The sequence below is a fragment of the Cavia porcellus genome, unplaced genomic scaffold, assembly GCF_034190915.1.
Source record: "Cavia porcellus strain 051 isolate PalLab524CR breed Dunkin Hartley unplaced genomic scaffold, mCavPor4.1 scaffold_53, whole genome shotgun sequence".
Lineage (NCBI taxonomy): Eukaryota > Metazoa > Chordata > Mammalia > Rodentia > Caviidae > Cavia > Cavia porcellus.
In genome coordinates, this window is record NW_026947536.1 from 359,356 (window position 1) to 382,870 (window position 23,515).

General features: G+C 40.1%; 1 long non-coding RNA gene across 4 annotated transcripts in view; it reads left to right on the forward strand.

The window, feature by feature from the left end:
- Nucleotides 1-11,198: 11,198 nt before the first annotated feature.
- Nucleotides 11,199-23,515, forward strand: part of LOC106025311 (uncharacterized) — a 49,566-nt gene continuing 37,249 nt past the window's right edge. For all 4 annotated transcript variants that reach the window (XR_010046038.1, XR_010046037.1, XR_010046039.1 and 1 more), the window contains exon 1: nucleotides 11,199-11,356. This is a non-coding gene — a long non-coding RNA (uncharacterized LOC106025311). The remainder of the gene's footprint in view (nucleotides 11,357-23,515) is intronic.

Below are 23,515 nucleotides of genomic sequence, written 5' to 3' on the forward strand. Positions count from 1 at the left end.
AGTCCTGGAGGCTGCTGCCCCTACCTCATCCCATAACTTGGTCTCTTGTTTTCCTTTCATTGCCACACCTTGTTTTTGGGAAGTGTCTCCTCATAGAAACCAACAATAGCTATTCCTCTTCTGTATTCCCAGAAGAATTAAAAACATCACACCACAGCACTATATGTGAGCCCATGTTCATAGTACACCATTTATAATAGCCAGACCTTGGAAACAACATGAATGCCCATCGACTGAAGAATAAACAAAAACATGTGGTATTTTTATATAATAGAGTAGTACTCAGCCATAAAAAGGATTAACTTGAGAATTGTATAAGGAAATGGACACAACTAGAGACCATACTCATAAAGGAAATAAATCAGACTTACATATATATGTAGATGATAGCTAACAAACATACTACTGATATTTTTGAGTTCTCTGAAGAGAAAGGTTTGTGCTAATATTGTTCAGACAACTAAATGCAGACATCTTGAACTCTAAGTCACTAATTTAAAGATGACAATATGTAATGTATTAACCATTGTTACATCTATCATGGTAACATCTATCATGTTTTGAAATTTTGTTTTATTTTTTCTTCTTTAAAATTAAAAAAGAAAAGTATAGGTTGAAAGGAGACCCCTCAAAAAAAAAAAAAAAAAAAAAAAAAAAGAAAAAGAAAAAGAAACCAACTACAGCTTCAGGATACAAATGTACCCAAAGTTACAGTGTCTTTTTTCCCTTCCAAGAAACTTACTCAAAGAAATAAAATAAAATCCAGTGTCTTAAAGATAAAATAAGGCCTAAAACTGGGCCTTCTCTTGCCTTTTATCTAGAAAATGGGCCATCGCCTGTCACCTGTAAGTTGAGCCCCTGCTTTCTATAGATTCACAAATCCACAGATTTCCATCATAATGGAAGCCCCCAGCCCTAGACCAAAATGTGCCTCATTTTCTGAGCACCTGCACTCTGTTCTGACTGCTTATATCTTTGATTCTGCCTACTAAATTTACCTGAGCCTCTCACAGGGATACACAGCAATTCTCCTCCATGGCAAGACAAGGAAACTGTGCACCAGGCCCAGGATGAAAGGAGGTCCTCATCTCCTCTTTGTGGAGACTCCTCAGACACTGTCAGGGGACCAAAGGATCCTGACTAGGGTTTGGACAAGGAGGGAATAGTTGTCAGACACTATTGCAAATGACACATGTCACTACCCACTAAAAGCCTTGAGTCAGGGCTGTGAAAGAAAATAAAATGAAATCAGGAAAGCTAAGACTTTCTGAGGTAAGTCAGGAAATGCCTGCAGGAGAGTACGCAAACCCGCTGCAGGTTAAACTGCAGAATTCCCTAGACTTAGAGGACAACTGAAGCTTTTCATCTCCCCCTCCAAGACCTCTCACCCAGGAAGATCCTTGTTAACTATCAGTCAGATGCATGTGTGACTCAGGTGTCTGTCTAGTCGGGGAGCTGTCTCTGAAAATAACTCTGTGGGAATCCTCTACAACAAACCTCACAGCATCTGCCTTATGGGGCTGCTTTGAGTGGTGCACCTGAATTGCAACAGGGTTTCCCATGTACTATTTATTTTGACTTCTGTTTTTTGTAGTTACCACTGACTAATTAGTAAAAATTATTTTTCCTCTGCAGTAAGAAAGGCAGTATCCCACTGAGGGGAAGGAAGTGCAGGCAACGTGAGTTAGACATCACTGTTGGCCCGTGAGGGGCACACACATGAGAAATGCTTTTTGTTTGTATGTGTGATGGTTTGGATTGTAATTGATCCTCAGAGTTCCTTGTTTTAAAGCCTTGGTCATCAGCCTGTAGCACCACAGTGAGGAGTGGACCTTTAGGAAATGGAGCTTAGTGAGAGGAAGTTATGCCATTATGAGTGTTCTCTGGAAGTCAATGAGGGACTATCAGGACCCCAAACATCCTCCCCCTGTTTCTCTAATTCCTAGCCACTAAACCTTGAGCAGTTTTGCTCTGCCATGATAGTCAGCCTTGCCTCAGGTCCAAAGCAAAACTGCCAAGTGACCATGAACTCAAACCCTGACACAACAGGCCACAATAAGCCTGCATTCTTTAAGTTGCTTATCTCAGGTATCTCACCATAGGAGTGGAGAGCTAAGACAGTGATTGCTAAGATTTGGCCAACATAAAAAACTTGATTGCTTTTCACAGTACTGGCTCCCTAAATGAGTCAGTCCTTGTGCATCAGCTCTGCCAGGTTCCTGAGATCAAGAAAAGGCCTGTTTCTCTCTACTTTTGTTTTGCCTGGCTGCCTGCTGGTATTGAATAGGACCCAGATGTTCCTTCAATGAAGTGACCTTGCTAAGGTTTGTGGGCAGAGGGACTCCTTGAGGGCTTTCACCCCTGGCCTCCAGGGAGAGTCCACTTCATCTGGTGAAATCTTTTTACAGAAGATCCTGGCTTATGATTGTTTCAAAGGACTTAATTCATTTTTGATATTTTTGTGGTGCTGAAGCTGAAACTCAGGGTCTTTCCCATGCTGGTCCAACGTTCCTAAACCCTGAGCTACAGCCCCAGACCCTAAAGATCTTAGTTTTTTATTTCAGACCTAAAATGTTTTATTATACCCAAAACTTTATAAAGCTCTGAGAAATAAAAAATCATATGTATTTATTTAAATGCCCACAAAATATAACCCTTTACTCAATGTCTTTATGATTAGACTTAATGTTCATAAAATTTTCAAGACAACAAAAAACATGTAGCTTAGATTTTTTTTTTCATTTTGCAAGAAGTCTCCATAAAAGCAACATACAAGGTAATTGTTTAGAAACCACAATGGCTCTTAAATTGAATGAATCACTTGTAACCAAGTGATTTAGGAATTGATATTATAAATGCAGCAAAGAGCTATATTTTCTGCACTGGGGGTATGTTTGATACATTTAATAAAGGATGTGAAGTACAGTGTCTAAAGGCTATGTGTGAAGCAAGGTCTTCACGCTGTTTGTGGGCCTTTGTGAGACATGGGTTGGTGACTTTCCTGTCTCTAACGGAGTTGCCAAGTAGGCCTCAGTGTCGGTGTCCTCTTTCTCTTTAGAAACAGAGCTCTGAGATGATGACTCTTGAAGTTCGATACCCAGACTATAGCATAGCGTCAACTTGGGTCTTGTTTTAGAAACATCAGTGCTCATATTTCACTCCAACCCTATTGAAACAGGAATCTGACAATGGGCCCAGCACTGAATTTTAACAATTTTTAAAAACATAAACACAGTGCTTTTATTTTATACAACCCTTCCTCCAGTTGTTCCCCCACTGCTGATCATCTCATAGTGCAACAATGAGCACAGGAAAAGGCTTCATTTCCCAGCATCCTTTGCTGCAAAGTGTGGTCATGGAAGTGAATTTTGACAAAGGAAAGGGAAGTGGAAGTTCCAGCAAACCCCCTGGAAAGGAAGAGATGCCTCTCTGGACTTCTTCTCAGGATGCGGGGCTGGCATGGTCACTCACCATGATGTCCTCATGAGAGCTGAACAGATGCCAATACTATACCCTGAGCCATTTGCAATAAACTCTGTTTCCTCTGAAGTATCCAGATCCAGATATTTCATTATGGTAATGCAACATAGACTAATACAGAGGGAGTGAAGGCAGGACAGGTGAGGTGACAACTGACAGGTCCACAGGGTCCAGTATGCAGGGCACGTGGTGTGTTTTTCAGACAAGGCAGGTTTTTAAAATAAGCTTTATAGAGTGATTATTTATATGTCATAAATTGTGATCCCTCTACATGGACTATCTTGTTATTTGAGACTAACGAACTTTAAATCACTGTGAAAATTTTACCTGATTGTTTGCAGGTCTAGGCAACTGTACTTCTGCCTGCATAGATTAAATTTACCTTTTCTATAATCTCATACAAAGGGGTTCCAGAATGTTTATAGAGTGATTTCTGTCATTCACACAATGGTTTTTAGAAGAGTCCATGAGTCAAATTTTATTTTATTAATATATTACACTTTGTTCGTCTATTTCCTAGGACACAGTGCAAGGACATTTGGACTGTGTCTGATTTGTGGTGACAAAATTTTTAAAAAATGACAAAAAACTGCTATGAATATTGACATATAAAGTTTTTTGATAGTGAATGTTTTCATTTCTTTATGGTAAGTGTCTAGGAGAGGTTTGCTGGATTGTACTGTAAGTGTAGGTTTGATTTGATACGAAATCACAGAATTGCTTTCCAAAGTTTACTGTTTCAAATTCCCAGTGACCATCTATGTGAATTCTCATCCCTTCACTTCTTTACCAACAGTATTGTTGCTTGTTTGATGTCTATTACTGTAACAAAATACCTGGGACATTCAATTTAAAAAGCAGGTGATTTGGGCTCATGGTTTTACTATATGGTCACTTGACTCTTGCTTTGGGCCTGTGGTAGCACAGCACATCATGGTAGGAATACAGTGGAAAAAACCTGTTCATGTCATGGCCACTGGGAAGCAAAGAGAGAAAAAGAGGAAATGACAGGGTCCTATTTTCCTTCAAGGGCACATCTCAGTGATCTAACTTGCTCCTATTGGGCTTGAACTACTAAAGGTTCCACCACCTTCTAGTAGTAGCATGGGCTGAGGACCACAGTTCTAACACAGAGGGAATACAGTTCATGAACCATAGTACCACTGTACATGCTCAGTAGTAAATCACTGAGCTTTAATTTACATTTTGCTGAAGACTAGTAATAGTAAGCAGCTTTCACTGGCTGGGAATTGTTGGTTCTTCACATCCATAATTAGAAAGTGAAGTCACCAGGAAGCAGGGCCCAGGGCCCCTGTCTTCAGTCTTCACTAGCAGAGGTTTTCAATGCATGAAGAAGAAATACTCTGTAAGTTTATAGCCAGGAACTCTGCTTCTCAGATGGTTGTAGGGCAGGTAGAGGAGGAGATTGGGGGCTCCATAGACTCCAGCTCAAGATGAGGTATTTAGAGGCTCAAGCAAGATGAACATGATTTGGGGTTGTTGGTGATGATTCCAGCTTAGGGTCTGGGAGATGATGGTCTCTGGCAGGGAAGGAGATCCAGCAGCCTTGTGTTGGGAGCAGTGCTGCCTTGATTGCACTTTCCAATTATGGATATAAAGAACCAACAATTCCTGGAAGGTGGGCTGCTGCTGTGACTCAACAGTACACAGAATAGCTGCAAGGAAGAGCAATCATTGTGTGTGGCTTATCGCAACCTCACTGTGGCTTTGGTTCATTGCCAGGTGCCATAAATTCATGCTTCAAGGCTGGTTCCCAACATTCTTCCACTAGGTGCGTGGCACTAACTTACTCATAGATGAGGAAACTGATGGTCAGGGAAGATCAGCAACTTCTGAAGTATTATAGCCAAAGATGCTGACACTATTATCATCATTATAATGAATGTCATATGGTAGAAACTACTTTAAAGCAGATAAAATTTTAAAAATTACATTTCTAATATTAAGCATATTTCTAACACTGTTCAAGGATGAGACCAGGAGACACAGCCCGTTCACATGGTTAGAAAGCTAAAGACTTAACAAGCCTTGATACTCTGGGTGCCAATTACAAGATAGGAGTAACTCAGCCAGGAAGAAATGTTTATCTTAGTTCCAAGCCCCCGAGAGTAATCACTTCAAGGACACCTCTGCCCGGTCTCAACCAATGATTTGTTTTTCCTCTGTGTTGCACTATAGTAACCTCATTTAGTTGCTGTTTCTGAAAGAATAAATTCTGCCTACAACTTAGTAACAAAGAAATGTGTAACCAACATAGGTATTATGTCATCTCTCTTTTGTTCTTCCTTTTGGAAACACAGATAAGTGATTGGAAAATTCCAGTCAGTGCTGATGATTTGGAACTGAGATTCCTGTCAGTCCACTAGTGTAATAAAGCTGTCTTCTAAAGTCCCTGTGGTACTGTGTCTCCATTTGGTCTGGTGCTAAATTCCACATCAATATAAAATAATCATAGTATTGATAAACTTAAAAAAAATAAATGTTATACAACTGCTTGTAAGTACTGGTCACATGTAGTACAGTTTACAAGGTAATAAATCAGCATTTTGTTAACTGTTTGATTTGCAGTGGCTGGCTCACTGGCTTGTCTTAGGAAGTGAGAGCTTTCTGGTTCCTGCTGCAAACCCAGCTCTAAGCCCCAGCATATATGAAGTACTCAATATCTGATGAGTGGGGGAGAAAAGATGATATTCATCTGGCAGTTTGGCCAGCATAAGAAGGAACAGCTTGATTTGGACATTAATTTTAAAAAACTGAGAAACACTGACCATCAACTCAGGTAACATAAAAACTTAGTGGTGCCAAGGTTGATGAGAAAATAGGGATATTCTGGTGAGAATATAAATTAATTCAACATGCCTAGGTAACCAGATTGGAAAAGGTCACACCCTCTTGGCCCAACAAACTTACTTCTAGAACTTTATGATGAGGAAATAATTGGTTAATTATACCAAACAGGTTGTACAAAGTATCCAGAATTATGGTGAAGAAGCACTTGCAAAAGACTTTTCTCTGGCCACCTCTGACTCATGAACTCCATCAAAATGCTATTTCTCACCTCCAGTCTCTACAGCTGCTAACTTAAGTGATCATTTTTCAGGGAGAAAACTAACTGTGGAAAAGCAACAGGATCTTTTCAAGGTCATTTTGCAGTAGGAGAGTCAGCATGCAGTCCCTGTTCCTGGTGTCTGACAGCCACCTCCTTGCCATCTGAAGGCAGGGAATAATTCTGCTATAGTACATTGCTTGGAAAAAAACTTCTATCAAATGACAGCAAGATTCTTAGCCTTAGGCCTCTTGATTCATGTTCCACATGCAAAAGTGTGAGCCTTGAATATGGCCAGTGATGTTTTCCCAGCAATCTACGCACTCCTATCACATGAAAACTGCCAAAGACACAAGGGATTAGCAAGTGATTCAGCAGTGTCTGCATTAGCATGTAACTGCCCACATGCTTTAAATTTTATTCCATCTCCTTTGTGTTTTAAAAACTAAATTTATTGACACATACTAGCTGTAAAGTGTAAGGAGATTCATTATATTTTCATATTTGCATATATTGTGCTTCAATCAAGTTCGTCCACCCCGTCCTACCTTCTCCCTCTCACCTAACACTCCTTCCATGTCGTGTAGTCCCTCTTCTACTTTTTTTAAGTTTCCACATATGAGAGAAAACATGCAATTTCTTTTGTATCTGAATTATTTTGTTTAACATGTATCTTCCATTTCCATGCATTTTTCTGCATATAACCAGATTTTATTCTTCTTTATGATTGAGTAGGATGTGTGTGTGCATGTGTGCGCATGCGCATGCCATGTTTTCTTTTCCCGTTGAGCAGCTGACAGATATGTAGACTGATTGCTTGCCTTGGTTATTGTGAATAGTGCCTCTCTTGCTCCTTTCTTGCTCATTAGCCATTGTTGTATAACAAAGGATTCCCAAACTCATTGCCTTATTGCAAAATTTTATAATTATTACTCAATTTTTTGGTTTGTCTATGCTCAGTTGGGTAGTTCTTGATTACAGTAAACTGTCATGGAACTTCAGTCAGCTTGCAGCTAAAACTGCAGTTCCCTGGTGACTCATTTGGGCTGGACATCCACCACAGTACATCCCCATGGCCTAAACTCCAGGAAAAAAAAGAAAGGGCTGGAATGTATCTTGAGGTAGAGGACTCACCTAGCATGAAGGAGATCCTGAGTTACATGCCCAGCATAAGATTGTATAACAGCTTAGAATTGACTTCTAAGATTGAAGGGTAAATGAAAACTGGATAGAGGAGCATTATTTGCTATTATAAAGCAAAAGAAATGACAAGCTTAGTGCCTATAGAGAGGAAAACTGATGAGACCTTATTTCACAGCACAGCCTTGAAAGTAGTGAAATTCTGTGTGATACAAATCTAAAAATGTTAGCTATTGCTTACTTTCTTTCTGTCAACAAAACCATACTATTCTTGTGTCAGGCATTGTGTTGGGTACTGATAAACAATAATTACAAGTTGTCTTAGTTACTTTTCACTGGTTGTTGAGACAAAATATCTGATGTCTAACACGAAAGAAAGAAAGGTTTATTTCTTACAGGTTGGAGGCTTCAGTCCATACTCAGTTGGCTCCAAGGTTAAAAGGCTGAGGGGCAGTAGTTTGTGGTGGCTACAAACATCAGGCATGAACAGCAAAAGAGAAAAACAAGTCTTCTTTCCTTAGGTACACTGTATGCTGGCTCCACCCTTGGCAGGTGTAGTTCTCATACCATCAATCTGAGTGCTAGAAAACAACCAATCAGAAAACATAGATATGGTCGCATCCAGGATGGCATGAGGCTTGAGGGGTACTAAGGTTAACCATGACAAAGAGACTGCTGTCATACTCTTACCATGAAGCCTACAGTCTATTGAGGTGGAGGGATATTTATCCAATAACTACCCAAATGTCAGTTGAGCATTCCTAATCAGAATTCTAAAGTCTGAAATGCTTCAAGGTCTAGAACTTTTGAGTAATGATACAGTGCCAAAAGTGAAAAATTTCACAACAAGAATTTTGTTTCAAACACAAAATATTTTTTCATTAAGATTATTGGTATAGTTTAGGTGTAAATAATGATCATGGAAACCGTGGGAAATTTGTACCGTACAATAAAAACTTGAATGTGTTATTCTCCATTCCCCTAATTTTGCTTCAACTCCCTTACCTTCCTTGTTTATGAAAGCTTTGTTTTCTTCTTTTCTCATCATTTGTTTCTTTTTTCTTCCTTCTTTTCTTCCTCCTACATGCATAATTCCTCATTTAATTAGAAAATTTTCAAAATATCTAGATTATTTTAGTGCTTATCTACATTTTCAGCTTCCCACACCAGAGAAACAACACAATACACATGTCAAACACAAACTCCTTAAAAGTATTGTATAAAATTATCTTCAGGTTATGAGTATGAAGTATATGTGAACCATAAATAAATTTCATATTTAAACTGTGTCCCATCCTCAAGATAACTTATTATGTATATGCAAATATTCCAATAAAATTATAGAAATTCCAAATACTTCTGGTCACAATCATGTTGTATAGGGGACACTGAATTTATAGATGTTTAATTAAAAACCTGAAGGAAGAAGTACAATGGGTGATCAAAATATACCTCTAATACTTAAATTTTTTAGATGTACTACAATAGTGATATGTGGCAATTAATCCTTCTTAAGAAGCACCTATTTAGACAAATAAATTAAATAAAATACACATCCTCACTTCAAGAACACTTCCCCATTTGTTCTGGCAATTTCTGAAGGAGTTTGGAAGTCCTCTTTTGTGAGTGTCTTTATATATTGGAATAAACATTATAGTTAGTGCTCCTGCTTAGTGCCATCCAATGGAAAGGAAGGCTCATAAATACATTATGGTGTGTCCTCATCCACGTGATTCACCAGATCTGGACCCCTGTGACTCTTCTGAAATTCTGAATGACCATGAAAGATGAATATTTTGAATTGATTCAATACATTGAGGCAGCCACAACAGCACAACTAAAGATACTCATAAGAGGACTTCCAGAACTGTTTCAAAGAAAATGGCAAAATGATGGAATAAGTGCATTCAAATAAAGGAGGAACTTGGTGTAGAGGTGCATATCTGTAAACTCAGCACTTGGGAGGCTGAGGCAATAAAATCTTTGAGTTTGAGACTAGCTTGGGCAACACAGTGAGTTCAAGGCCAGCATGAATTCCATAGCAAAACCCTGTCTCACAAAACCAAAAACCAACAAACAAAGAACACCTAGCTGATCGTTTCAGCACAATTTTGTGTTTGTGTGTAGATTACTGACTCACTGAAGATGGAAGACCTTCCCTGTGTGTGGTGGGCAACCAACAGGCCTGCATCCTGGAAGCTGTAAAATGGGAAAGGAGAAAGTCTGGCTTCTGCCTCTTCAGAAGAGTTTGAATCCTTGCCATCACCTTAGGTATCCATTTCCAGGCACCTAGCACAGATTCTTCTGCTCCCTGAAGACTCTCCAGGGACTCTGCAGTGAGCTCCAGGCCTCAGACTTGTGATTGGAGGTTTTGCATGTCCAAGGAGCACCTGACCCTTTTGCGCTGTTCTCCACCTGACTCTGCAGATGGCCATCCTAAACCTAATTTGTAAATTTTTTATATCACACACACACACACACACACACATACACACACACACACACACACACACACAAAGAGAGAGAAATTGAATATGATCCTATAGTGAACCCTGACAAAAACTGCCTCTACCTAGCAGTGCAACCTCCCATGAACTGCAGCGATGCTGTGCTAAGTATGGGTTACTTAACAGAGGTGTTGGTGTAAGGCCCGCTGAGTTAAAATTCTGTCCACTGCTTTGTCATTGGAAAAGGTATTTATTTTTGGTGTCTAGGCTCACACAGCAATGTAAATGATAATTCCTAACTCACACTCTTGTAAGAATTAACATATGTAAAGCGCCTCAAAGAGGCCCTGGCCTGACACTGATAAGTGTGAAAGAAGCTTGTTAGTACATTATATTAACATATTTTTAAGATATGAAAACATCAGACAATGTATTCAGGAAGCACTCATTTCTCTGTAATAAAAGAAGGGCAACAACGCAAATAACAATGGCATCTGAGCTCTTGCTATATGCTAGGAGCCATGGGAAGAGCTCTGCAGGGTTTTCACTGGATCTTCACAGCAGTGCCAAGAGAGGAGTATTGCCAGTCATCACGGTTTGTTTTTTGAATGGAAAAAAATCCACAATATTTCAAAACAAAGTAATAGGAGAATGACAGTATTGGCAAGTGAGGCTCCAAGAAGAGGAGCAGTGGGCCCAAGGTTTCAGAGCTACAAGATTTGAATCCAGACACCTATAAATTCCAAGTCTGGGACTCAGTCCACTCCTCTGCTTCCTGTCATAGTGGGCCTGGGGCTCAGAGTCTCCCAGAAGCCTCATCAGAGATCTCCACTGGCAGCCACACCCTGCTTCAGTGGGACCCTAACCCCAATTGCCACGCCCACTGCCTCATTTTTGCCCCACTGACAGGCTTGGCGCCTGCTTTGTCCCAACTTCTAGCCCTGCCCCTTGCCCTTCCCTCACACCCTTCGCCCCACCCCCTTTCAGGACCAAAGGTTCTGCTGCCCCGCCCCACACCCGGCAGGCCACGCCCACAGACGGCCTGAGCATGAGCCTCCACATCCCAGCTCAGACCTGCCCGCGCCCCTCCTCGCCCTCGCAGTGCATGCCGGTCTTGTGCTTGGAGTCGCCATTTTGCCGCTAGAGATGCTGTCTGAAGACCAGTGCTCTCTTCCTTCAGCGGCCTAGGCTGCATCCGGGCCTGAGCTGGGGTCTGGGCCAGGTAGGCTGGCGGGAGCAGGCAGTGAGCGGGGGGCGCGGCCCGGTGGCCCCCACGTTAGTGGGTGCAGCTGCCCGGGCAGGGAGTCCTTATGGCGGGGTCACGGGCCAGGGCGGTGGAGGGCACGGCGCTGGGGGCGACCCGTCCTTCACCTGCAGGTCCCCTCTCTCCCTGCCTCCCTCCTCTCTGTTGGGGGTCGGCACAGCCAGGCTACTGGAAGCCCAGCCCTGGTGTGGGACCTGCAGGAGGCGGCTTGGGGTCTCACATGGCCTCTGCTGTCAGTGAGCCTGGCCAGGCTGAGCCGCTGATATTTACCCCCCAAACCGACGATTTCATTCCACTAGGAGCTCCTCCCTGCAGAAACCGAGAGAGGACTGCGATGTTATAGTACGATAGCAGTTATTATTCTACCTGCACATGCTGCGGCTCCAGTCCGTTTCATTGATAAAGGGCTTTCTGCTTCTTTTAATATTGGCGCTACTTGGGTGTTTAGGTTTTGTGAGGGGTGTTTAGGTTTTGTGAGGAGTCTGAAGGTGGCATGGGGCTTTGAGGCATGAGGAAGTGTGATTCCACAATTTAAGTCCACAAAAATAATGCACACACATTGTTGAACCCTGCTGCAGAATACCCTTCTTGTCCCTTTTCTGCTGTCTCTGACCATTACTCCCCAGTTCTGGTCACATCATTTATATATTTGCATATGTTGAATATTGATATTATATGCATAGGTAGACTTGTACTTAGTTATCCTGTTACTGACCATGTACACAAGCCTAGTTCCTCTTAGAAAACTTTCATTTAACATATATCGTTTTTTCTTGGGATAAATTCCAGAATTTGGAAATACTAAGTCAAAGTTCTCTGCTCTTTCCCTGCCACTTGATATGAATTGGTGTCTAAACAAGACACGTTTACATCTTTTAAAATCTAGGTATTTGCCCAAATTTCTTCGCAAATTTGGTGTTCAGCAAAAGGTTGAGTCATTTTCTGTGCAGGCTGAGAGACAGGCTGCACAACCTACTGTTGGACTTTCTTTTTAAGTCGTGTACCAAGCTCATCTTTTTGTTTTGATTGACTCTATTCAGTTTTGTTTCGTTTTGTTTTATTCTCTTTAAAATAAAAAATGAAATAAAAAATATTTTCTTGCTGGCATGGTGGTGCATGCCTGATAATACCAGCACTTTGGAGGGTTAGACAGGAGGATCACAGTGAATGCCAGGCTAGCATGAAATACTTGCTGAGTTCAAGATCAGGCTGCAGTACGTAGCGGGACCTTGTCTCAGAATGAAATAAACAACCCCTTTTTCCTCTTTTCTTATTTTAATGTACCATAAGTAGATACTAATAAAGAAAATATGAAAACACTTTTATAAATAAAGTTTTCATACTATGCAGTTTGTATACTATGAAACTATATAGTATGCCTTATACAATATAGCATACTTTATATAAATTTATATACTGTAAAACTGCATAGTATGAAACTATGAAGTTTTTGAGCCAAGCGTGGTGGCTCACACCTGTAATCCCAACATTCAGGAGGCTGAGGTGGGAGAATCCTTGCAAGTTTGAAACCAGCCTGGGCTAAAAAGTGAGCTCAAGTCCAGCCTAAACTACATAGCAAGACCACGTCTCAAAAAGATCAAAAAAAAAAAAAAAAAAAAAAAAGGAAACTATGCAGCTTCATACTACGCAGACACCATTCTTACACACAGATTCTTACAGGTCTATGTGTATGTGCACATTGATGTCAGAGACATTTCCCCCTCAAAACTGAGATACTTGTTCTCACATCCATGTATTATTTCATGATCAGATTCCTTGGCTTCTTTCCCTGTGGATCCAGGGAGACCAATCTCAACATCCCTGCAGCTTTCCCTGCTTCCTATGACCCACACTGGTACCACACACCCTTTAAGTGGAAGAGAGGGATGGTCCCAGTTCCTTCCTGCTTCAAATAGCTGTGAATCAAACTCTTTCAAGGAAATCTTGCAAAGTTGTGCAGCTCTCTGTAAGGAATAAATGTCTGTTGTTAACCCTACCAGGTCCAGGGGAAAATGTGTGTAGTGCTCTGATGTGAGCTGCCAGACAGGGCTCTGCTTTGCCCCCATATTCTCCCCAGTGCTATTCAGCACCTGCCTTAAAACCTGCCATCAGATGGAGACTCAACACATCTCAGGGATGTGTGCCTGCATGAATCAGTTTTGGAGGCTCAGCGTTTTCTGCATTTGTTTGGCCAAATGTGATGATTCTGGTTTTTTTTTTTTTTTATTAAAAGAGAAAAACAAAACAATAAGAGGGTACAAGTAATACAGAATTTCAAGAAAAAAATACAGTAAGAAATCAATGTTAATACTTTATATATTGCCACCTCAACAGTTGTCCAGATTACAAAATTAAAGCATACAAAGTGGACAGTGAAGTTGTAGACAGTTCTGTTCAATGATCCAACAAAAACTCAGTAATATGGTTTTCTATTCTATACACTTAAATATACATACAGTTATATCCTTTAGATCACTTTCTTTTCTTTTCCTCTCTTTTTTATAATAACAATTACACATTGGGGTTTTATTATTCCCACAGTTCTTATAACTTTTTCTTTGAAGAGGAAAAAAAAACAAAAATAAAAACATAACAAATGAAACAAAACAAACAAACAAACAAACAAACAAAACCCCAACAGGACAAAGCAAAACAGAGTCAGTTAGAATAGGAGGATGGACATAGTACATAATGCAAAAAGAGAATACCAGGTGATCAACAATGGTTATCATTATGCCTCTTGCTATCTTAAAAAGAGTTGCCTTTATCATCTGGTATAATAGATTTGAACAGAACAGTACAGAACAGGGCCAATAAAACCCACATTGGAGACCTTACAGGACTTCCAAAGAAGATAATAGTCAAACCATAATGAGCATCATAGAATATCTTGTTGCCTTCAAAGTGGTTGCCTATACCCTCAAACTTGATGCTATTAAATAAAATGGAAGGTAGTAAAATCAGTCAGGACAAGATGTGGAGAACCATACTGGGGTTCAAAACAGTTAATAAGAAAACAAAAAAGTTACTATAATGTATCATGCTATTTTTAATTTAGTTTTAGCTTAAAAATAATAAGAAATTAATTTAAAAAAAAGAAAAAATGGAGATTGAGATAAAAGAGGACATATCAATAGAACAACACAGGTCAGAACTGAACAATTTAAGCATCATTGTGTTTCATCACCAGAGAGCCTGACATAATAGTTGTTAACATAGTTTCTCTTTCCTTGAAATATTTGAGCATAACTTTGTATACTATAGCATCAAACTTATCAAGACAGTGTGAAACCATTCAAGAGAATGAAAGTATTGCAGGGTATTTAGAAGCAGCTAACAGAAACCGAACAATGGTTTCTATACTATCTCTTTGCCTATAGAAATTTTTGTTTATACTATCACACATATTAAAATATAATATGATACAACATGTTAAAACCAATGGAAACAGGGTAACAACAACTTGATGGACTTCAAAACAGGATGATATTAAATCAGCAATAGCTATTACGCTGTCAAATTTTCTTCAAAATAGCTATTTGTACTATTAAGGACAATAAAATCAAACAACCCAGATTAAAACCATTCCAATTAATGAATGAAAACATTATATGGCTTCAAACCAATATGATGGGAATCATGATTATCATGTACTTATATGTATTCTTAGGGAAACTATTTGGTATTTATACACGTGAGTTTGATTTATTTCACTTATGAGTATGTTCTCAAGCTGCATTCATTTATTTATATCTCAATGTGATCATCCTTTATAGCTGAGTAGTACTTCATTGTATAAAAATACCACAACTTTTTTATCCATTCCTCAGTTGATGGACACTTAGGTAGTTTCCAAGATCTGGCTATTACAAATTGTGCTGCTATAAACATGGGTGCACATATATCACTGTGGTATTATGCTTTCAGTTCTTCTGGGAATATGCCTAGGAGTGGAATAGCTGGGTCAAATGGGGATTTCAATCCCAGCTTTCTGAGAAATATCCACACTGACCTCCACAATGTTTGCACCAGTCTACACTCCCACCAACAGTACAGGAGAGGTCCTTTTTCCCCACAGCCTCTCCAACATTTGTTGTTGGTGGTTTTCTTGATCTTGACGATTCTTTCAGGAGTGAGATGAAATCTCAGTGTGGTTTTAATTTGCATTGCTCTAATGACCTATGATGGTGAAGATTTTTTTCATGTATTTATTTGTTGTTTTTATTTCTTCATCTGAGAATTGTGTATTCATTTCAGATGCCCATTTTTGGATTGGGGCTTTGAATATTGGGGGTCAGATTTTTTTAAATTCTTTTTTTAAAATTTTATTTAAGAGGAAAAAGAGAAAAACACAAAACAAAACAAAGCGATGTAAGGGTACACGTAATACAGAACTACAAAAAAAAAAACATAACAGTAAGAAATCACCTGTTAATAGATTACATATTATCATCTTGGAAATAGTTGCTCAAATCACAGTATCAAAGAATACAAAGTGGACATTCAAACAGAGAGACTGCAAACAGCTTTGTTCAATGATCCAAAAACATTAATATAGTCAGCTATTTAACACCCCTAAACACACTTGCTGTTATATCCGTTATATGTTTTAGAAAGACGTCCTTTGTCTGAGGGACACTTCACTCAGATTTTTTCCAAGTTCGTAGGTTTTCTTTTCCCTATGTTAGAGATTTTTTTTTTTGATGTGCAGAAACTTTTTAATAAGTGGTGATCCCACTCATTGACTCGGGGAAGTATTTCCCGTGCGGTTTGAGTCTTGTTCATGAATTCTCTACCTGCCCCTATGTCTTCAAGGTTTTTACCCAGTTTGTCTTCCAATAGATTTAGTGTTTCTGTTTTAATATTTAGATCTTTGATCCATTCAGATTTTATTTTAGTATATGGTGATAGGCATGGGTCTAGTTTTAGTTTTTGGCATATGGAGAACCAGTTTTTCACCACCATTTATTAAAGAGACTGTCGTACTTCCAGTGAACATGTTTGGCCCCTTTATCAAAGATGAGGTGGTTGAGTGTGTTTGTAGTTGTGTTTGTATCTTCTCATCTATTCCACTGATCTTTAGCTCTGTTTCAATTCCAGTAGCATTTTACTACAGTTGCTTTGGCAATTTACTACAGTCAATTTTACTACAGTTGCTTTGTAGTTTAACTTCAAGTCAGGGATTGTGATGCCCCCTGCCTTGCCTTTGCTGCTTAGAATTGCTATTCTAGGTCTCTTCTTGCTCCAGATGAATTTTAGGAGGGATTTCTTGAGATCTATGAGGTGTGTTGATGGTATATTTATTGGGTTTGCATTGAATCTATATAACAGTTTTGAGAGAATGGCCATTTTCACAATATTTATTTTTCCTATCCATGAGCAAGGGATGTCCTTCCATTTTCTGAAATCATCTTCAATTTCATTTTCAGTGTATAATTTTCCCTGTGTACGTCTTTCACTGTTTTTGTGAGAGTAATTCCTAAATATTTCATTTTTTGATTGCTAGTGTGAAGGGTGTGGCTTCTCTTAGTTTTTTTCTCGGTGACTTTGTTGTTAGTGTATAGGAATGTTATTGATTTTTGAGTATTGATTTTGTCTCCAGCTACATTGCTGAATTTATTTATTATATCTAGGAGTCTTTCAGTGGAGTTTTGGGGGTCTTCTATGTAGAGTATCAAATCATCTGCAAATAATGATAACTTCTTCTTTTCCAATCTTTACACCTTTTATTTTTCTCTCTTGTCTAATTGCTCTGGCGAGTATTTCCAGTACTATATTAAATAGGAGCGGTAAAAAGGGACATCCTTGTCTTGTGCCTGATTTTAAAGTAAAGGCTTTCCATTTTTGGCCATTTTGTATGATGCTGGCTGTTGGTTTGTCATAAATGGCCTTTATTATGTTGCAGTAAAGACGATCTATTCCAATTTTCTGCAAGGTTCTTATCATAAATGAATGTTGGACTTTATCAAAAGCTTTTTCTGCATATATAGAAATGATGATTTGATTCTTACTTTTGACTCTATTGATATGGTGGATTACCTTTATTGATTTATGTATATTGAACCATCCCTGCATGCCTGGGATGAATCCCATTTGGTCATGATGTATGATCTTCTTGATGATTTGCTGCATCCTATTTGCCAAAATTTTATTGAGGATATTTGCATCTGTGTTCATTAGGGAGATTGGCCTGTAGTTTTTTTTTTTTTTTTTTTTTTTTTCAGTTGGGTATTTCTAAGTTTTGGTACTAGAGTAATATTTGCTTCCAGGAATGACTTAGGAAGGATTGCTTCCCTTTCAATTTCATTAAAGATTTTGAGGAGTGTCGGCCTTAGGTCTTATTTGTATTTCTTGTAAAATTCTGCAGTGAATCCATCTGGGCCTGGGCTCTTCTTTGTAGGTAAGGATTAATTACATTTTCAATTTCATTAAAAGAATTTGGGTTATTCAGCAGTTTTACATCTTTTTGACCTAGCTTTGGTACTTCATATGCTTCTGTGAATCTGTCTATTTCTTCTGTTTTATCAAACCTTTGAGAGTAGAGGTTTTCCAAAACAGTTGTTGATGATCTTCTGTATTTCTATTGGGCCTGTAGTGATTTTGCCTTTTTCATTCCTTATTGCATGAATTTGAGCTTTTTCTTCCCTTTTTAAAATAAAGTTGGCTAGGGGCTTATCGATTTTATTTATTCTTTCAAATAACCAACTCTTTGATTCGTTGATTATTTTGGATTGTTTTCTTCATCTGTATTGCATTGATTTCTGCTCTAAATTACAAGAATTTTTCATCCCTCACAGAAGGAACTCATTCTCTATCTGGGGTTTTCTCTTTTATCAAAGAGCAATAGCAGCCACTGTCATCCAGTAAAATTTGAACAGAATCTGATAAAAGGTTATTAAGACCCAGAGTACTAAAGCACAGTGAGAAAAAGGTCAGAGTTGGGTGGGTTATAGCAGGAAAGAATAGGGGTTTGGGTGGCTCCAAAACTGAGCAGAAAGCTGGAACTCAACAAATGTGGAAATTGTACAAATTGATGATGTACTTATATGTTACTGAATTTAACATTATGAAACTAATGTTATCTTAATTTTTAATTTAAATTGTACTAGAATTTAATGTTTAGAATAATTACAGACTTAGGAGTAGAAATATAAACTGAAAATAATATAAGGGGTACAAAGGGAGGGGAAAGGAAAGGCAGGTGCTTTGCAGGATTGGCCCTGAGTGGAGCTTAGGATGCTTGCTGTGGAGCCAGTAAAAGCCTCAGCTCTAGAATTCCTCAAGACAGGGTGTGTGGCCTTAGTTTTCACTTTGCTACCAAAGCTGAAGAGGTCACTGGAGATGGATCTAGCATAAATTCTGCATGTGGGACGTGGGATCAGTTAGGTACTACCCTGTGTTAGCAGGAGAAAAATCACCGACTGTCCTTATTCCTTGCAGGCTCTAGAACTTGCCAGTGCCTGTCACAGACAGTTCTGTGCACAAATTTACCCCAGGAAAGCTTCCCATTCTTTGACCCACTCACTGCTGCTTGCCTCAGTGTTGCTGTAGGTCACAAGCCTTGGAGTCTTTGTCTATGTAAAATGTCCCATGGACTTCCCTATGGCACACAGACCCAGGCCACATCTCCTGATTGCAGTTCTCATTTTCAGTGAGCTTAGGTTTGTTGAACTCAAATTGGCATCTTGTAGAGTTGCACATCAAACTCCTGGACCTGTTGCAGAGATCCCACCCCCAGCCTTTTCATTGCCTGGAATGTGGCAGTGCTGGTCCAAGTTGTCCTCATGTGATGACAGAAGTCCCTAATAGTGTTATGACCACCTTTCCTCCATTCTTTAGGAAAGCCTGACAAACACCTAACTTTACCACCCTTGTGGCCTGATGTTTCTGTGAGGAGGAGTGGTATCTGCAATGTTACTCTACTCATAGTCACTCTATAGGGGTGCTGTACTATAAACATCTTCAAAGTGTTTGGACAGTGAGTAGGGTCCTGCCTGCCTTTCCTCAATCTTCAGTATATATAATGATGCATCACCCAATTCTATGTGCCTTAGTAGGACTCTCCTTACCCTATTAGGTGTTCACATGTACAGAGGCCCAGAAGTTAGGTGCATTCACAGTAATGTGGGTAGTACCTCATCTGCTCTGCAGGGTGACTGTGTGGCCTGCACAATATTGAGGAACAGGACAACAGTGTTTATGTTGAATCTGGTCATTACATCTATCAGAGCCTAGTAAATTGATGATTAAAGGTACCCACCCGCTCCCTCCATGATTTCTGTGTGGACCTGGTTCCATGATATCTCACAGAGATTCCTGGTCAGGATAACATGGAAGCCCACAGAATGAATCTCTATTGTCCTTCACAATAAACAACAACTTCTTCACCCAAGTAATGGATCCATGGCAGGATGCTATGCTTTTCCAAGGCTAAGGAAATACAGCAGTGCAGGCAGGGTCTCACCTCTGAGGCAAAAGTCAGGGGTTTGGATTGAACTTGTCCTCCTGACTTTCTACGTAAACCTAGACATTACACCATGCCTCTCAGGACCTTCCCAATGTGTTCCTATGCTCTGTGGAGGTCATCCTGGCATCTACTACCTGGGAACATCATCAATGGTGTGAGATAACATTTATAAAATCTGTGGGCTAGTATCACATATACATAGAGCACAGAACTAGAAGTAAAATCCAGGGAGGGTTAGGATGGAGGTGGAATACAGTGCACACAATGCTGGATCCTGCTGTATGACAGTAGAAATGAGACTTAACTCCTGGACATGTTTCCCTTGTGGCTTCATGAGGGGGTGGAAGTGCATCGATTCAGCCATCCTTATTTTTCCTAAGCATCTCAATTTTTTCTATGTATTGGTGCTGTGGCCTCAAATCAGGACCTCACACAGACTAAGCAAGCATTATGGATGGAGCTACATCCCCATATCTATGTCCATAGCTCTTGTATTCACGCCTGTGTGAGCCACCAGGCCTATTGCCTGTGCTCCTGCTCAGTCACAGAAACCTCATCTTGTGATGGCCATATCCTGAGTAGCGGTTCCCTATATTATGGACCTAGCTTTGTGGCTTGTTATTATTATTGTTATTATTATTAGTGTTATTATATGTCATTAGCAGTGCTGAAATTGAGCCCAGAGCCTCATGCATGGTAAGCACGTGTTGTATCCTGAGCTCTTTCCCCAGTTCCTGACTCAGTCTTAAATAACTGGATATGGCAGAGGTTGTGTGTTGGTACTAAGGTTCACACAAAATAACTGTGACCAACCTCCTCATCTTTTCATTTGTTCTCCCCAATATTGTTGGTTATTTTTTGGGGGGGGGATCTCTGGCTCCAAATAAGTCACTCCTATCTCTGCAGCTTCTTTGAGGACAAGCTGATGAACGTTGAGTGAGAAAAGAGAAAACAGAAAGAGGAGACATCAGGCTTTGGTCCTGAGTCCTGCCTGTATACTAGGGACAGAGCCCGAGAGCAAATTCTCCCCTATTAGCAAGTTCACTGAGTATATAGCTCTGTGCACTGAGCTACTATGGTAGCAGCCCCAGCAAAGTCTCCTGGATCCACACACAGCAACTCTTGATACAACAGCATATTTTCTCTTATATCAGATAGGTACAGACTGACCCGCCTTCTATCACACATGTGTCTTGTCATATTTTGCAAATGTATGTAATGAATAGACAAAATTTGACCTCTCTACCTTTTTTCACCAGTCATTCTGAGGTTATTGATATGTTTTTAGCAGACTTTCAATACATGGCTTGCTGTGGTTTGTTTATTCATTGAGGTTTTACTGGATATTCACATTGTAGTTTTCAGTTTAAGGAAAACAATGTTGATGTGAATATCTTGTAAAATTCTCTTTATGACATAGAGAATTGGATGCACAGAATGTTAAGGTAATCAGATGTGTTACTCTTAATTTAACTACCAAAATGATTTCTGAAGTGAATGTACCACTAGCAAGGCAGAAGGAGTCTCATTCCTATACTTCCCCACCAATATAAGTGTACTTTGATGTAAAAGACAAAGTCTGCTCTTCAAAACATGAGCAGGGTTTCTCCTTGTGTGATGAGTATTCACTTACCTGATTACTGATAATAATAAGAGACATGTACATAGTGGGAATAGTCCATCTGACTCCCAAGGGAACGTTGAAGGCCTTCAGAAGTGATAGACACATGGACCCCACAGAGACCTTGCAATCGCTGCTGGCTCCTGCATAAATCACACTGCATGACCCAGAGAACACGGCCTCCTTCTGAGGGTAAGGCCCAATGACCAGGATAGTCCCTGTGAGAGTTCTGTAGTATTTCATGATAGGCCTGCTCCTTGACAGAAGTTGGAGGTGGAAGAGCCCTTAGTCTAAGGAGGGGGACTTGTGGGAATGCTTCTCTCTACCCATAATGCCCTGGAATATGAGACTTGGTGAAACAGTTGAAACAAAATGTGAGTGAAATTGTCCCAACATGGGTTTTATGGCTATGGGAAAATGGTGCTGATACCATAAAGTTGTGCCCACAGAATGTGTCCCAAATTTACTCCAGCTAGCACTCCCTATATGTGACAAGTTCTACAGAATGTGCAAATGACACCCGGTCAGCAGATAAGCACACTCTCATAACCTTGTTGATAATATTAGCCTGGGATCAGAGATGCCAGACAAGCAAGGTGCTGATTTGTAGAACATGACTGCACCACAGGGACTGGGGCCTGTTATGTACAATGTCTGGGGTTGGGTAACAGGGAACTAAGGAGCATAACTGGATGCAGCCCCACATTTTATGCAACAGGTAAATTCAGCATTGGGGCACCCCATTGTGCAGTGGATACGACTTGACCTGTGTAACTGTATCACTGAAAAATGATAAAAACATTTGGGGTGGCAACAAGCTCATCAGGGTGGGGCCCACTGATTGGCTTATTGTGGAAGCCTCTTAGGTCTGTGTGAGCTAGGGATGATCATAACTATCCCCACAATGACTGGGACACCACCTGGGTTTTCCCATATATACAGGGCACCATCAAACACATTATATTGGTCTCTCTGCAATATTGTGAAACAGTTTTATAAGTGCCACAATACTCAACAGGTGCCACCATATTGTAAAGGTGGCCTGGGGGATTTATCTGGTAGCAGTTTTGCTGCCAAGGGCAGGAATCATGGACCTCACCATCCAGATTGAAACCCTTGTCAATGCAGGTCCCAATTCATGAACCTCACTTGCTAGGCTTGGTGTTGCTCATGGATGAAACATCTCAAATGTGAAAGTTGGTTTTGCAAAACCACATGAGCCTTGATTTGTCAACCACAGCACAAGAAGGTACTTGTGCCTTCTTGCATGTAGAATCTGGCATTTATATCACTGACAAACAGAGATAGGAACAAGAAGCCTTGCAAGAAATAGATGTGCACCTGAGGCACCTGGACTGACACCATGGGCCACTGCTCTGACCGACAACCGAGGACCCGCTGGACAACCACTCAGGCCCACCCCATGGAGGAACTCCCCCAACTGCTGGACCTAGTATTGCCATTGATCTTTGACTCCAACCCTTTCTCCCAAAACCTTGGAATATAGTGGATTACCATGCTGGCTCAATGAGGGACTCAGGAGCCCCTCATGCAAACAGAAGCCATCATCAGGCTCCAGTCAATGTGTTTAGTTTTCCCCTAAAATAGAGGTCTTCAGTGAGTAAACAGGAGCAGAAATGAAGCTCCTTCCAAATATAAGCCCTTGTCGAACCTGGCAAAGGGTCAAGAATCACCTTCTCCACACAGAGAACATTGGACAGGTTGAGGAGTGCCCCAATAATGTCCTCCAAATGGAGCAAATTAAAAGAGCTTATCAGAAACCCAGTGACACAGTAGGGCTTAGGCTGACACGAACATTATAAACAGGGAGATCTGGTGACCTGCAACAACCTGAAGACATAGCAATAGCAGGAATTAAGAGTTGACCTACATTAATACTTCTAGGCTAGTTAGCCTGGGAAGAATATAGGATTCACAAAACAGGCTCTGCAGGAGGAATTCAGAGTGACTCTCCTTTTCATTTTGTTATCCAGCAATTGCACAAACATCCACCACACAGTAGGACCCT